The following is a 13,453-nucleotide window of genomic DNA, read 5'->3' as shown; positions in this document are numbered from 1 at the left end:
GTAATGAGTCTATCGTTAACTAATGGACACCTTTCCCCTTCTGTTCTGGGGAACCAAATGGAAGCTTGGGCAAGTGAGAGATGCACTTGTGAAAAGGAAGTAATAGCCTATCTGGATGGAATCCAATTCAGACATGTGCAGGTTGTTTCCTTCAGTCCCTAAAAAGTGTCCAGGTGGTATACACAGAGATGTCACATGATTGTCACTCTTGAGATTCTAGGCAGATGTGGCCTTTCAGATGTAAGAATAAAAAAGTTCTAAGACATCTTAACAGCCTGGAAGTTTTAGCAACTCTTCCCAGGCACCTTAGCTCTATAGACATCCATACAGATGATCACAAGAATACACCCACTTCCAGCATGTTTGGCCATGGTCACCTGGGAGAGGTGTGCAGCACCTGAACAAGATGGATAGATCAGGTGGTCCTTCCAGGACCTTTGACATTAGGGTCAAAGGACTACATCAACCCACAAACTGGTTCCATGACATCAGAGAAAAACATATTTATAGCAAAGATAAGAAGCAAGAAGTTATGTACCCCTGTACCTGTAGCTTCCATGAGATCCTCTTAAATGTTTACGATGAGCCAACCTTCTTTGTATAAAGTGACAGATAAGGGTTTCCTTTACAAACTACCCAAGAAAAACAATCAAAGTCCCAATATACAACAGTACTTGGCTTTCAGAATAATACCTGACCTACTTCAACATGACTAGCAGATATGGTAACAAGATAGGAATGGCATAGTACGTGCATAAGCAGAAATCCAATCATAACACCTCCAAAGTCCTGTTCCTCATTTGAACTAAACAATTTTCTTCTGATGGAATTAACAGGATTTAATGAAACCACACATTTCATAATGCATTTGGTCATGCGTTTCAGTTTTGTTTGGAATCAGAATCACACCTCTCCCAGAATATTAAAAACGTAGAGGCAGTAATTAGTGTATCGTTGCCAAAAACGCAAGATAGCTTTTCCAGCATAACATGGATGGCTCCACAGAAAGATCATTTTTAAATGACTTTGATTTTGAAAACCAGACGGGGTTATCTCTCAACAGGATTTTGACAGGTGTGTTTAAAAAAGGAGCTCTCCTTGCTACCTGGACTCGTTTTTCTCCCCTTCAGAATAAGGAACACGAAGATCCTGACTTCCAGTAAAGACACTGACTTGTCCTTTCAGTAATTAATGGATGCTTTGATACCAAGGAATCCTAAAGAACATTTTTCAAGCCTTAAATGCAGGCTGGGCTGATTCACACATAGCACATCTAAAAGGATCTGGAGAATAAATAATGACGAGTTACAAACACTTGCCCGGAGCATTTGGGCACCAACCAGGCTTCCAAGAAGTGATGTGATTTTTTATTATAACAAGGAAAAATGACTTACTGAAACCCACACACATACACACACACACAAAATTTCTTCCTAACCCCTGGCTTTGCCCTATAAGTAAATACACATATTAACTCGGTTGATCATTCAGTAAATCCTTCTAAAACACAAATTCACAGTGGCTCTAGGGTACATTTGGGACAGATTTGGAAGTCTCTGCTCACAAAGGAAGCTTATTTCTTTGGCTAGATTTCTGACCAGAGTAAAATCTGATTAAGCACCCCTGCAGGTAAATTTTTGTCAGCTGCTTCCTTTAAACCACGAGTCGGCACTTGAAAATATCTGGAAAAATTAGATTTAGCATGGCATAGCGGGTTTTTTTTTTCAGGTAAGTGACAAATTATTTTAAGCAGACATTTGCTTTCTGCCAGGACTCTGAATATCTGAAACTCTGGCTGCAGAATGGGGTATGCAAGGGGCTGACTGCTGCAGACATAGAAAGCTGCATTTGTGTGAGGTGGAGAAAGAGGGCAGGAGGAATGTGGTGACTCTAAAGTAGAAGCAAGGCTGCCAGGTACCTGCTATGCCTGCAACCAGAATAAAGTGTAAGTGTATGTGATGGAAGTCAGCGAGAGAGGAAGAGAACCATTCTGGAGGCAGATGGGGCCCTAGACAGAGCAGAGAATACCCTTTCCTCACACTGTTCTTTGGAGCTGGATCTACCCAGAAGGTCGATAATCTGTGAGCTTCAACCTTAAATTGCCCAGCTAATTAGTCAATAGGCGAGGAAGGGACTTCCATCAAAGGAGGGGGCATGAATATAAACTCAAAGAACACCTTGCTTTTAGTGACTGCGTGAGTGATTTTTTTTTTTTTGCTGCAACAGTAGTAACAAAAACAATAATAATTCCTATTATTTGTCCCAGCTCGTGCACCTTGTTGAGTCTTAACACATTTTTATTTGTTTTGTAAAATATTCTTCTAGGCTTTAGAATATTAATTTTTAAGATAAGAAACCGGGGGGTTTACAGCAGTAAAACTGCATGTCTAAGTCATGCAGGTAGTAGAGAAGGGGCCAAGACTCACTCACACATGCTTGAGTCCAGAGTTTAGGTCCAACACACAGCATTATTCTGTGTGCTTCAGAGAGCACAAAGGAGGTGTCCATGGTAACTATCAAACTTGCCTGTGATACAGAAAAATTAAGATAAAAGGGACAGAAGAACTTGCAGATGAAGTTAAAAAAAAGAAAAAGGACACGAAAAATAATACAAAAAACACTGGGAGGCTCCAGATGATAAACCAAGCACTTGAGTACTTGGCCATAACAGTGCAGGATTCAGGATTTTTGACATGGTCCAGCACTCACTCTGTCTCCTTCTCCTCCTCTCTTTGCCTTTCAATAAAAGGAAAAACAGATCTACCTAAAGCAAAGTGTAAACATTGCTAACTGAAAAGGGTTTTCTTCAATTAAAATATGTGTGAGGGTAAAAAATACTGCATTTTCCATTTTTAAGCATAAAGTTTCTGAAACCTTTGTATCCAAGAAACACTAAGACTAATCAAAGGCCGGTATTTAATACAGTCATCATAAACCCGTGTATGTGATAAAAGCTGCTTCAGTTGAAGAAATCAATTCCATTATGGCTATTTATGCAGCAATGCTAGTAAATCCATGAGAAATAAACGGGTCTCACACCATTGATTACTCAGACTTAAGACAGATAGTGTTGCATACTTTAATGCAGGGGTTGCAAAGTCATTTTTCTCTTTAATAACGTACCCTTTATTGAAAAAGAAATCAGTAAAGCATTATGACAATAAAGCATGCAATTTCCATTAACCTTTTGAAAAACTTGTGATTAGAAATGTATCAGTAAAATACGAGAAAGCATAAAAATAATTTTGCTTTCAAAAAGCCAATACCTGAGGAAGTCTCTACAAGGGGCTTTCTCTTCTAATTCAGGTAAAAATTAGGTCATCCTTGAGGCCTACAGTAGGCATATCTGAATCCAACATTTTTTTTTTCCCCAGACTGTCTTCCACTGAGCCTGTCTGTTACAACAGTAATAAATCTACATTAGTTGACAAAATAATTTTTCTGAGACTTGGGGATTTTCAAGGACAGGTAGATAGATAAGGGGAAAAAAACATTAGGATACTAAGGTCTCATGATAATTATGCAAAGGGAAAAAAATGATTCCATAATGTCAACATTTTACAGCTGTCAACCAAACAAAATCTTGTAAATCCTGATGAGGCTCTCATGCTTCTATTGAGCAGTACACAGTAATCTGGTTGCCATAAAATAGGAAAAGTTGACCTCAACAGAACTGGAGAAATTTTTTTTCATGATATTCAATTGAAAGATTCTTTAAAAAATTGACTTAACTATTTGAGTCCTTCCCATTCCTTTGGCGTAGGACACAAAATGAAATTCTGAGCTTCCAGAGGAAATTGTAAAAGCAAAGTTCTCCACAGTGACATAAACACATCTGTATCAAGAAGGAATATGTTGCTATGTCTGTGCATCCGGATGTATAAGTTTGTTCAACAATAAGTTCATCTCTTCAGCGCAGAGGTGGCAGGGACAGCTAAGACATCACACAGCAAAGTTTTTAGTGCTTCATCCCACTCCCTGTTGGAGTATCTAACTCCGACTTCACTGCCCACACACGAAAACCGTCTGGTCCAACTCCAAGCCTGTTACATAAACATTTTTCATTTGATTGGGGTCATATGCATGACTTTCAAAATCCAGAAAGACAACTCTTAGGCCAATATACAGTAAGAAATTACTAAGATTGGGTAAAACACAACAAAGGAACAACCTGTTTTTAATGACAAATTATCACCAAAATTACATAGTGAATAAATTCCCATCTGACAAATTGGGGTAACTCTTGTAAGACCCCACAAGACAGAGCCCTATTTAGGCTAAATCCCATACTATACCCATAAAATATTCATATCTAGTCAGCTTAAACAGCTTCATTAATTGATCAATCCTTTCCTAATAGATAAGATGTTAGGAGTTAGAAAAGGAGAACTTGCATCCCCCCACATTTATCTATTTAAAATCCTACTGGGTTAAAAGGGTGATTGATGAATGTTGAAACAATCAAAATATTCCAGAGAAGACATAAACTGGAAAATCCATGCACAGCTAAAGAAATCCAACTAGACTAAATTTTCAGATCCATTTCTGCTTAAATTTAGATCCAAGCATCCTACGGAATACACTGATGGAATAAAAACTCAAAATCTGCTAATGACAATGATAAATAGTGTCAAATATCCTTTTCAAACATTTTATTTACTTGAGACATGGAAAGACAAAGAGAGATTCCAACCACTGGTGCATTCCCCAGACGAATACAATGGCTGGAACAGAGCTGAGCCAAAGTTAGAAGTCAGGAAATGAATACTGGTTTTACAAGTGGATGGCAGGGATACAACTGAACGAGCCATCATCACGGCCTTCCAGGCACTGTATTAGCAGGAAGCTGGAGGCAGAAGCCAGAATGAGGAAAATAGCACTCCCACGTGGGTGTTCTCACGGATAGACTACATACCTGCTCTCTGAAATATTCTTTTGAAGTTTCCTGGCATGAAAAATCACGCGTTCCCTAACTTTTTTTTTTTTTTTAACAAAACTCCACAGAGGTAAAGTGGTAGACTTTCAGGATTGCTACTGCCAAAATCAGTTACATCGTGAAAAGTGCAGAGACAGACATTCTCCAGCAACACTTCTCCTAAAAAGGAAACTCGCTTTTCATCATCATTAAGTGGTTAAACCCAAAGTACTGCATCATGGCAAGAAGGACTCACAAAAAGTAGAAACTGTGCAGCATGAGTAGACAGCCATGCTAATTAGCTGAACCTAGACTTTCCACAACAAATAGCAAAACACCACACAGCTGGCCATATACAAATTGTCACATTAAAACACACACACACACACAGCTTTTAAATTACTTAAGAACTAAAAAGTACCAGACTCTTTAGGAACATCTTAATTTCATTTGTGTTTCTAAAAATGACCAGATGCCAGTATCCTTTGAATCCTTCATTGGCTGTGAAAATAACTAGAATATGTCTTACAATAAGATTTTCATGGAGGAATCAACCATTTCTCAACATAACACGGTTAATAACACTGTTATTAAGGGATTATCGCGCAGTATTTTTGTAACACTATTACTATTTTTATAAGACATTTAAAGCTTGGTTGGAAGATAACATTTTAAGTTTCCACTTTAGTCAAGCGGTTAACGGTTCTACAAAGTGAGAGTTCAACAAATAAAAAGTACAAAAGACACAGTCCAGCAGGACCTTAGGCAAGATCCTAAGTAAGAACCATAGAATTCGCTCATTAGCATATATATAACATCAGAAGTCGATCCCAGAACAATTTACTGACAAGATAATGTGCAATATGATTGCCTTTTTTTTCTGGTTTCCTTTTATTTAGAAAAAGCATTTCAATCATAACAAATAAAGCAGAAAAGGTAAACTGTAGTCTTTTGAGGTTAACTTGAAGTTGTTGGTGCTTTCTTAAGAAGTAAGCTTGTTTTTAATATATATATTATTTGAAATACAAGCATTGAAGATTGAAGATACATAAGGTTGAAGAACACATTTCTTGTTTTTAAAGGCAACCAGGAAAAACAAAGGCTGGAGATAAATGAAAAATCATGAAGAAATCAATTATACTTTCTTAATAAGTAAAATCATGGTTTTTATTTCTATAGAAAATGAGTTGCAGAGAAAAGCCACTTACAGCTTATGTACAAAACGCCTCTGAAATGCAAGTGCCCTAAGATGTATTATCTTAAGCTGTTGCCAGGTGAATTTCAGACCCAAAAGGTATATTATTCCAACTCTTAGCAAATCGATTTACTAATCCAGCCAAGACTCTATCAATCCTGGAGCCAATCTTTCTACCTATCACCCAAAACAAGGGTTCCGTCCCTGCTCATAAGAACATTAGACATGTCAAATAAACTCAAGGTCTGATTCAAATCCCACTTCCCTGCCAGTTCTGATCTCCACCTCCATGCTTCACACCATCATCTCCTTAAGTGGAACAATATCTGTGGGACAAGACCTGCTGGACTTTCCACCTTTGCCTGAGTCAACAGCAGATGACACAGGGGCACTCTTTCCCCCAGTTATGTTAGAACAACACACTTGTCACTACTGGCCCTGGTGTGTGCAGTGTCTGCACTGGAATCACAACTGACTAAAAGTTACAGACACTCTCTAATCTAGGACAGCTACATCTGAGCTGGGAGACTTCCCTTATATCAAAATTAACTAAGAGGAAGAGTAACAGATTCATTTCTTTCTCATTCAACAGGAAATCAAAATAAGTCATTGACAATGTATCTGGGTACTGTGACACTGAGGTTACAGAAATTAGTGAGACAGTAATTGTCCCTGCCCACAGGATGCTCGTAAAACAGTCACTCATAGTAGCCTTCACTGTAAGTTCTGAGAACTCAAGAAAACTCATTAGAATAATAATGAGGGTATGAATAAAATTTATGTACATTTTCTATATTCTGTACATTTTCTATATTCGGTTGTAAAGATAAAAGACATATTAGCCCTATTGGAAAAAAGAGACCATTCTGCATTCTCTGCTTTACTTCTGGGGGAAGGAGAAAGAAGGGGATTCAGAAAACAATATCAAAATCTGCAAGAAACAATGGATACCCCTGCACAAAAAAGTGTATTTAAATATAAAAGATACATAGTATACATATAAATACACACCTTGGGGCTTCTCAAAAAAGATTCCCAGCTCATTTTGGAAAAGTCAGAATGCATATTAACGCTGGCTTGGAGTCCCAAATATCCACAAATCTACTAGTATTTTAGCCAATTCCTACCTTTTTCCTTCCCGTCCAATGTCTTGATCCTAGGGGCCCTGAGCTATACGACCCATGAGTTTGTGTTGTTAACAACAGGGGCTAATGGGAAGAGTCAACATGTCCATCAACACTGCCTTGCTAAAATATATCACATTGCACCCACATCATGGAGAGAAACAAAAAATTTGTCAATCATCTACTGCATGACACTAAACTAGGCACTTTATGAACCCTTCAATTTTAATCCTCACAAAAACAATCTCCTCAGATAGATTAGTATTAAATACCAGTTTGATACTAACGATGGGGTAAATCAAACAGATTTCTATAGTCACAAAGTCATAGTGACCCTACTGAATGCCAGTTGTTTGGTTCCAGAATTGTGGCTACCAGCATAAAAAAACCCAGAGATGAACCCCTACTGAGCACCTGTTACTGGCCTGGGTGCCATGGCCTGAGCAGCTCACACAGACAGCCTCTTCCTGACAAAGGTAGAACACTACCATCCACTGAGTGCAAATGAGTTCATAAAACTGCTCAGTATATTGCCATTTCTAATGAAACCTATGTATTGGCAAGACAAACACATATTTCCTTTTTTAAGCTCATATATTGAATTATTTTATAATGAATACATATTATTTTGATAGTCAAGACAGAAAACGATTTGCATTTTGAGAAAAGATTATTTTTGTGCTTTTACATGCTGACTTTACACTTGCATTTACTAAGAAAAATAAGGTTTTGGAAATGACATTAAATTAGACTCATTATTATGCTATTTTTTTCCTTGATCTTCAAGTAAAATGTGTTACTTGAAAAAAAAATGTAGACTACAGCTAAGTAAAATAATACTATATTTCGTGGTAGGTGGCTAGGGCACCCTGTTGATTAAGATGCTGGTGAAGATTATCTACCTGTCTTGCTGGAGGAACCTTAACTGGGTTTGAGTTCCAGTCCCAATTCCTGACTCTAGATTCCTATGAATGGATTCAAGCGTGCAGCAATGATGGCTCACACGGTTGGGTCCAAGCCAATCACTCACAAAAAGGTGATTGGACTGAATTCCAGCTCTTGCTTTTGGCTGGGCCCAGTCCCCAATATTTAAAGGTGAATTTTTAATGGATCGGATCTTCAAATAACTCATTGAAATATAAATTAAAATAAAATTTATTTGGCACAAAAACTTGTGAAATTCATGAGGGGAGTCTTCAAAGTTCATAGAAAATGTTTTGAGACATCTCCTAATACGTGAGACTCTAGTAAACGTTGGGAAGAAAATCGCCGAAGTATGAGCACAACAGGGATGCATGGTTTTCATAGAAAAGACACAGAGAATTTACTGGAACATGGGAAAACAGACTGCTAAGTTAAGTGGTTTTGTTATTATTTACCACAGTTGAGGAATGAACAAGAATGCCTTCAATTTTGCTTTTGGAAAATAAAATACTCTCACGTGATTTTATGCAAATCCTAGTTAAGATTCACTCCACTGGAAGAGACCAGTTTCTCTTGGCAAGTATGACATTCTCAAATGCCTAGCACAAAGGCTGGTTCTCAGGGAACACAAAAGAATGCTGGGGTCTGCGAGTCAGGAGAGGATTCTGGCACTGTGTTATCTTTTCTGTGTGGGTGGAGACATCCAGTGAATGAATCTGCAATGAAATGCTATGTCCACCTCTGATGGCTACTGCTTTAGCTCATGAATGAAACAGATCATCTCAATCTACAACTCCCAAAGGTATGCCTTTTAACTCTGCTACAGTAATTGTTCATGTACATATTAACAGCTCTCAAAAACCTGGACCTCATCGACTAATTGGAACAATCTGTCTTGATATGTGGATGTAATGGCTGCTAATATAAGAGCTACACTCTGGAAGAACAGAGCTCTTTAACAGGAGAGATCATTTTCTGAGCTGTACAACCAACCCTCAGTCTCGCAGCATGAAGCAAGAGGATGAATGTGTTTATTTGGGAGTAACTAATTTATGTGGGTCTTTTTACTTCCCTAATTTAAGAAGCACTTTAAGGAAAGGATTTACTTCTTTAAACAGCCTTTTTTTGGTGAATGAACTAAAAGTTCTTGGAAATGCGAGTTTAATCCAGTGTGCCCACCACACTGTTGAGAATACAACAGAAGAATGCCTCCTTTTCTTAACTGGATATAGTATTGAGGGACTGTATTCATTAGCAGCAGAGATCTAACAACGCACAGACAGACAAACACTTCTCTGAGAGCTTACTGGCAGGACTGTGAGACTGGGCCAAGGAGGAGAGCTAATAAACACGTAAACAAATCAATACACAATTTCAAAGAGTGATGGATGCTATGAAGAAAAATGAAAGTGGGTAATAGGGAAGAAAGTGGATGAATTGGGAGAGGAGGGAGCATGTAGCGTTATAATGGGTAAGATTAAGGAAGGAAGGAACCATGAGAAGGGCTAATCGGGAACAGAATATTTTGCAGCAAAGAAAACAGGCATGGGGGCAGTCTGATGAGGGGAGAGGGAATAGTATAAGCCACCGGGAGCTGTTCCTTGGAGGACCCAAGTCTTTAGATTTATCCAAAATATGGTGGGAAACCACTGGAAAATTCTAGGCAGTTCAAATGTTTATGAAAGCTTTCCTTGAAAGATGATTAGCAGACTGTAAGCAGTAAGAGAATCTTTTAAGAGCATTTAACACTGGGGGCAGGAATTTGGAAAAGCAGTTATGATTTCATTTGAAACATCCACATCCCATTTGCAAGTGCCCGGACTTGAGTCCTGGTTCTGCTTCTGATTCCAGCTGCCTGTTCAGGTGCACTTGTTCAGTGCACTCTGGGAAGCAGCAGGTGATGGGTCATGTATGAGGGTCCATGTCACCTACATGGCAGATGGATGGAGTCCTGGACTCTTGACTTCAGCCCGGCCCAGCCTCGGCTGCTACAGGCATCTGGGGGAGTGAACCAGCAGATACAAGATCTTTCCGTGTCAGCCTTTCAAATAAGATAAAAATTTTAAGAATAGTAAAAGGTTGAAAGAAGGAAATGGGGGTTCTTCCATTCATTTTATGCTTAATAATCACTTCTTTGTTATTTTTTTAGCATCTAAAATGTATTACAGAATGAGTATGGCATATAGCACATATTATACAGTTACATTTTCTCATTCTTGAAATAATCCAAGTGAAATATTACAATTTATTATAAGCAAGTGAGTTACCTACTATTTTCTCTTGAAATTGTTCCTTTGTTAAGCGGAAACACACACTTTATCTGCTGAGTTAACAACACTTTCACATCCCCCAGGGTGAGAACCTTCTTCCTTGGACACAAGGGGGAATCTTATCTCTTCTCAACACACCCACCCCTGGCCCATGACATCATCACCTACATCTCCTGAACTCTCTTCCCCGACCCACAGCACGCAAGGTGTTCCCCACTTTGGATTGTAGCCAGAGGAACAATGCAACATGCAAGAGGGGATTAGATGCAGTTGCTCTCTGCTGAGAACATTCCACCTTCTCCCACCTCACTGGAGTACAAGCCACAGAGCCTGTCCTGGAATGCAGGGTCTCACATTAGCAGGAAACCTCCCCTATGTCACCTGCTGTATCTCCCGTTACTCTGCTTCCCCCTCTCTCTTCTACAGCAGTCTAGCATCCTAGCAGTGCTTCAGTTCAATGAACTCCCGCCTCTGGGCCTTGGCAGCTGTTTGATGGAGCACTGTGTGGACAGGATACTCTGTATCCCCTGCAGAAAAGGCTCATCTATTTATGTACACACTGAGATTCTGGATTGATATAAGGTGGGGGGTTCTCATCCCTGGGTACTGGGACATGTGGAAAGTCATAAGCGGTTTTCCTCTTTGTCTCTCTCCTTCCCCCCAGGAACAAGAAGAAATAGCAAAGTTGGAAGCAATGAATTCACCCAGTTTTCCCTAAATCTCGATCCTTCTCACCATGATCAACCATGTAATCATTATTTAAAAAAAACATAAAATTTATTTTTTAAATTATTTTTTAAAAAAGAAAAGGCTTATCTATGGAAAGCTCAAAGGCTATGTACCATTTAGCATCTGGGGTGAAGTATGTTGAAAGAATTGAACATTCTATGAGCAAGGGCGTGAAAAGAGCTCTCTACTGAACTACCTGAGACAGCAAGTACTGAGGTATTCTCCCCTTGCAACTCCCAGAGCATACATAGATTGGAAAAAAAAGGAGTTTGAAGGTCAATCAAGTTTGAGAGACTACCAGTTAAGTGACAACCAAGTGGGTTTCTCTACTGCCTTATGTCAAGACTCTTACTATGATCACCCATGAATAAATAAGCTACAAAATGAAAATCTAATACGAAGCATTTCCTAAACATACCTGACGACAGATCCATCTTATACAGAGCATTTAGACTAACAAGTATTCATGAAATATTCTAGGGCCTATATCCTAAGACCGTCATATTTAGATGGTTATGACATTCCAGCGGCTCACGCTTGTCCTGCTAATAGCTGAGATAAACAGTGATGGGCAAAGATGTGGAGACAGAGTGTGAGATGGCGACCAGTTCAAAGGCAGAAGCACACACGGTACCAGAGTGAGAAATGGCAAACCTCTCACGGGATGACCCTTCCCTCACTCCGTGCCCTCGGGGATCAGGGAAGGGCCCACAGTGAGAAATATCCTAAGAAAAGTCCCTGGAAAACTCCATCAGTGTAGTAAAGGTGTTCACAGGGAGAGTCAGAAGTCAAAGCTAAATCTGCAATGGCAGGAACCCCAAAATTATACATGTATTAACAGGAGTTATAAACTCCGTGTCTTTTATGATGTTATCCAACACTCAAGAGTAGAGATTTATATCTGTACATAACAGTGTTTTGGTGAATTTGTTCAGTTGGTCTTCATACACCACAGTCCATGGATCCCAGGTAATATCTGAGCTCAGCACCACACAAGGCCTTACAGTACGGCCGGGCAAGGCTTAACATTCTCCTTCCCATTCCATTACGGGGAGCTGCTGTGAAATTCTATGCCAGGGATTTAAAGGGGAAGGAGAAAATAGACTTTCTTTCAAATGTGGCTTCTTTCCATTCTTTATAAATCTTTTCGACTGTCCCTTCTGAGTGACGGTGGCACGAAAGAACTTGCTAAAGGCTTTAGATTTAAGATGGCTTGAAATCTTCCTGCTCAGATTTTGACAGGACAAAAAACAGGGGGAGGTGGTGTGGCTGAGCCACAGGCCCATAAATCCTCTCAACTTGAACTTACAATACATCTGATCGCGCCACCTGAGGTCTTTACCTTCAGCACACAAAGGTCTCTCCAGCCAGCTTTATCTGAGCTCCTGAGCTCGGAAATGGATTCTGAGAAGAATGGTGTTCACAGCTCCAGGAACAAATGTTGTGCAAAAGGGGAAACTTCCAAGTTAATAAAGAAAAAAAAAATTCCTGCACTGTATCTAAGCAAAGTCTTCTAAAAAAATAAGACTTTGATAAACTTGACTACTAGATTTGATTGCATGTACATATTAACAGGTTTATTATGCATGTGTAAGGTATGCTCCAGGATGTTTCAAGACACACATATATGGTAACATGGCTACTAGGATAAAATACATTAACATATCCATCATCTCCCATTGTCACTCATCTCCCCACCGCACCCCACCCCACCACGGCAAGAGAAGTGATAATCTGTTGATTTAGCAAAAATCCTGAATATAGTATACTATTATTAACTATAGTCCATATATTGTACACACTGGATCATCAGATTTGTCCAACCTACTTCTCTGCTATTTTCCGTATCAGGGACCTCATATTTATAGAAGAAAAGAAGTCAAGATGAACAAAAGCAAAAAATAACTCCTGAACAATTTCAGGTAGTTTCTGGGCCAGTTTATTAACCAGTTTCCAATGCCAAGGACTGCATGCTCCCTAAACCCATATGTTTAATACAGTAGCTGCTACCTGCATGTGGCTGTGGAATATATGGACCACGCCTGTGATCACTCCACTCACAGACCAGCTGGAGCTATAACTGCAAACTGGATTTCCAAGACTTTGTAACAAAACCATAAACCAAAGTTTGGTATTGATTTCATGTTGGGATGATAACGTTCACAATATATTAAGGTAAACATAATAGATTATTAAAAACCATTAAATTTTAATTGCTTTTATAATGTTCATTTATGATGATATAATTATACTTACTACATACTATAGATTGCAGCGAATAAAATGAGTTGTTAAA

General features: G+C 39.0%; 1 protein-coding gene across 2 annotated transcripts in view; it reads right to left on the bottom strand.

Moving 5' to 3' along the window:
• PTPRG (protein tyrosine phosphatase receptor type G) overlaps positions 1–13,453 on the bottom strand; it is a 678,048-nt gene that overhangs the window by 245,367 nt on the left and 419,228 nt on the right. The gene's annotated exons all lie outside the window — the stretch shown is intronic.

Source organism: Ochotona curzoniae, unplaced genomic scaffold (genome assembly GCF_017591425.1).
Source record: "Ochotona curzoniae isolate NIBS_2020 unplaced genomic scaffold, NIBS_Ocur_1.0 contig_908, whole genome shotgun sequence".
In the NCBI taxonomy this organism is placed as follows: Eukaryota; Metazoa; Chordata; class Mammalia; order Lagomorpha; family Ochotonidae; genus Ochotona; species Ochotona curzoniae.
This window is presented reverse-complemented; position numbering and strand designations above follow the sequence as displayed.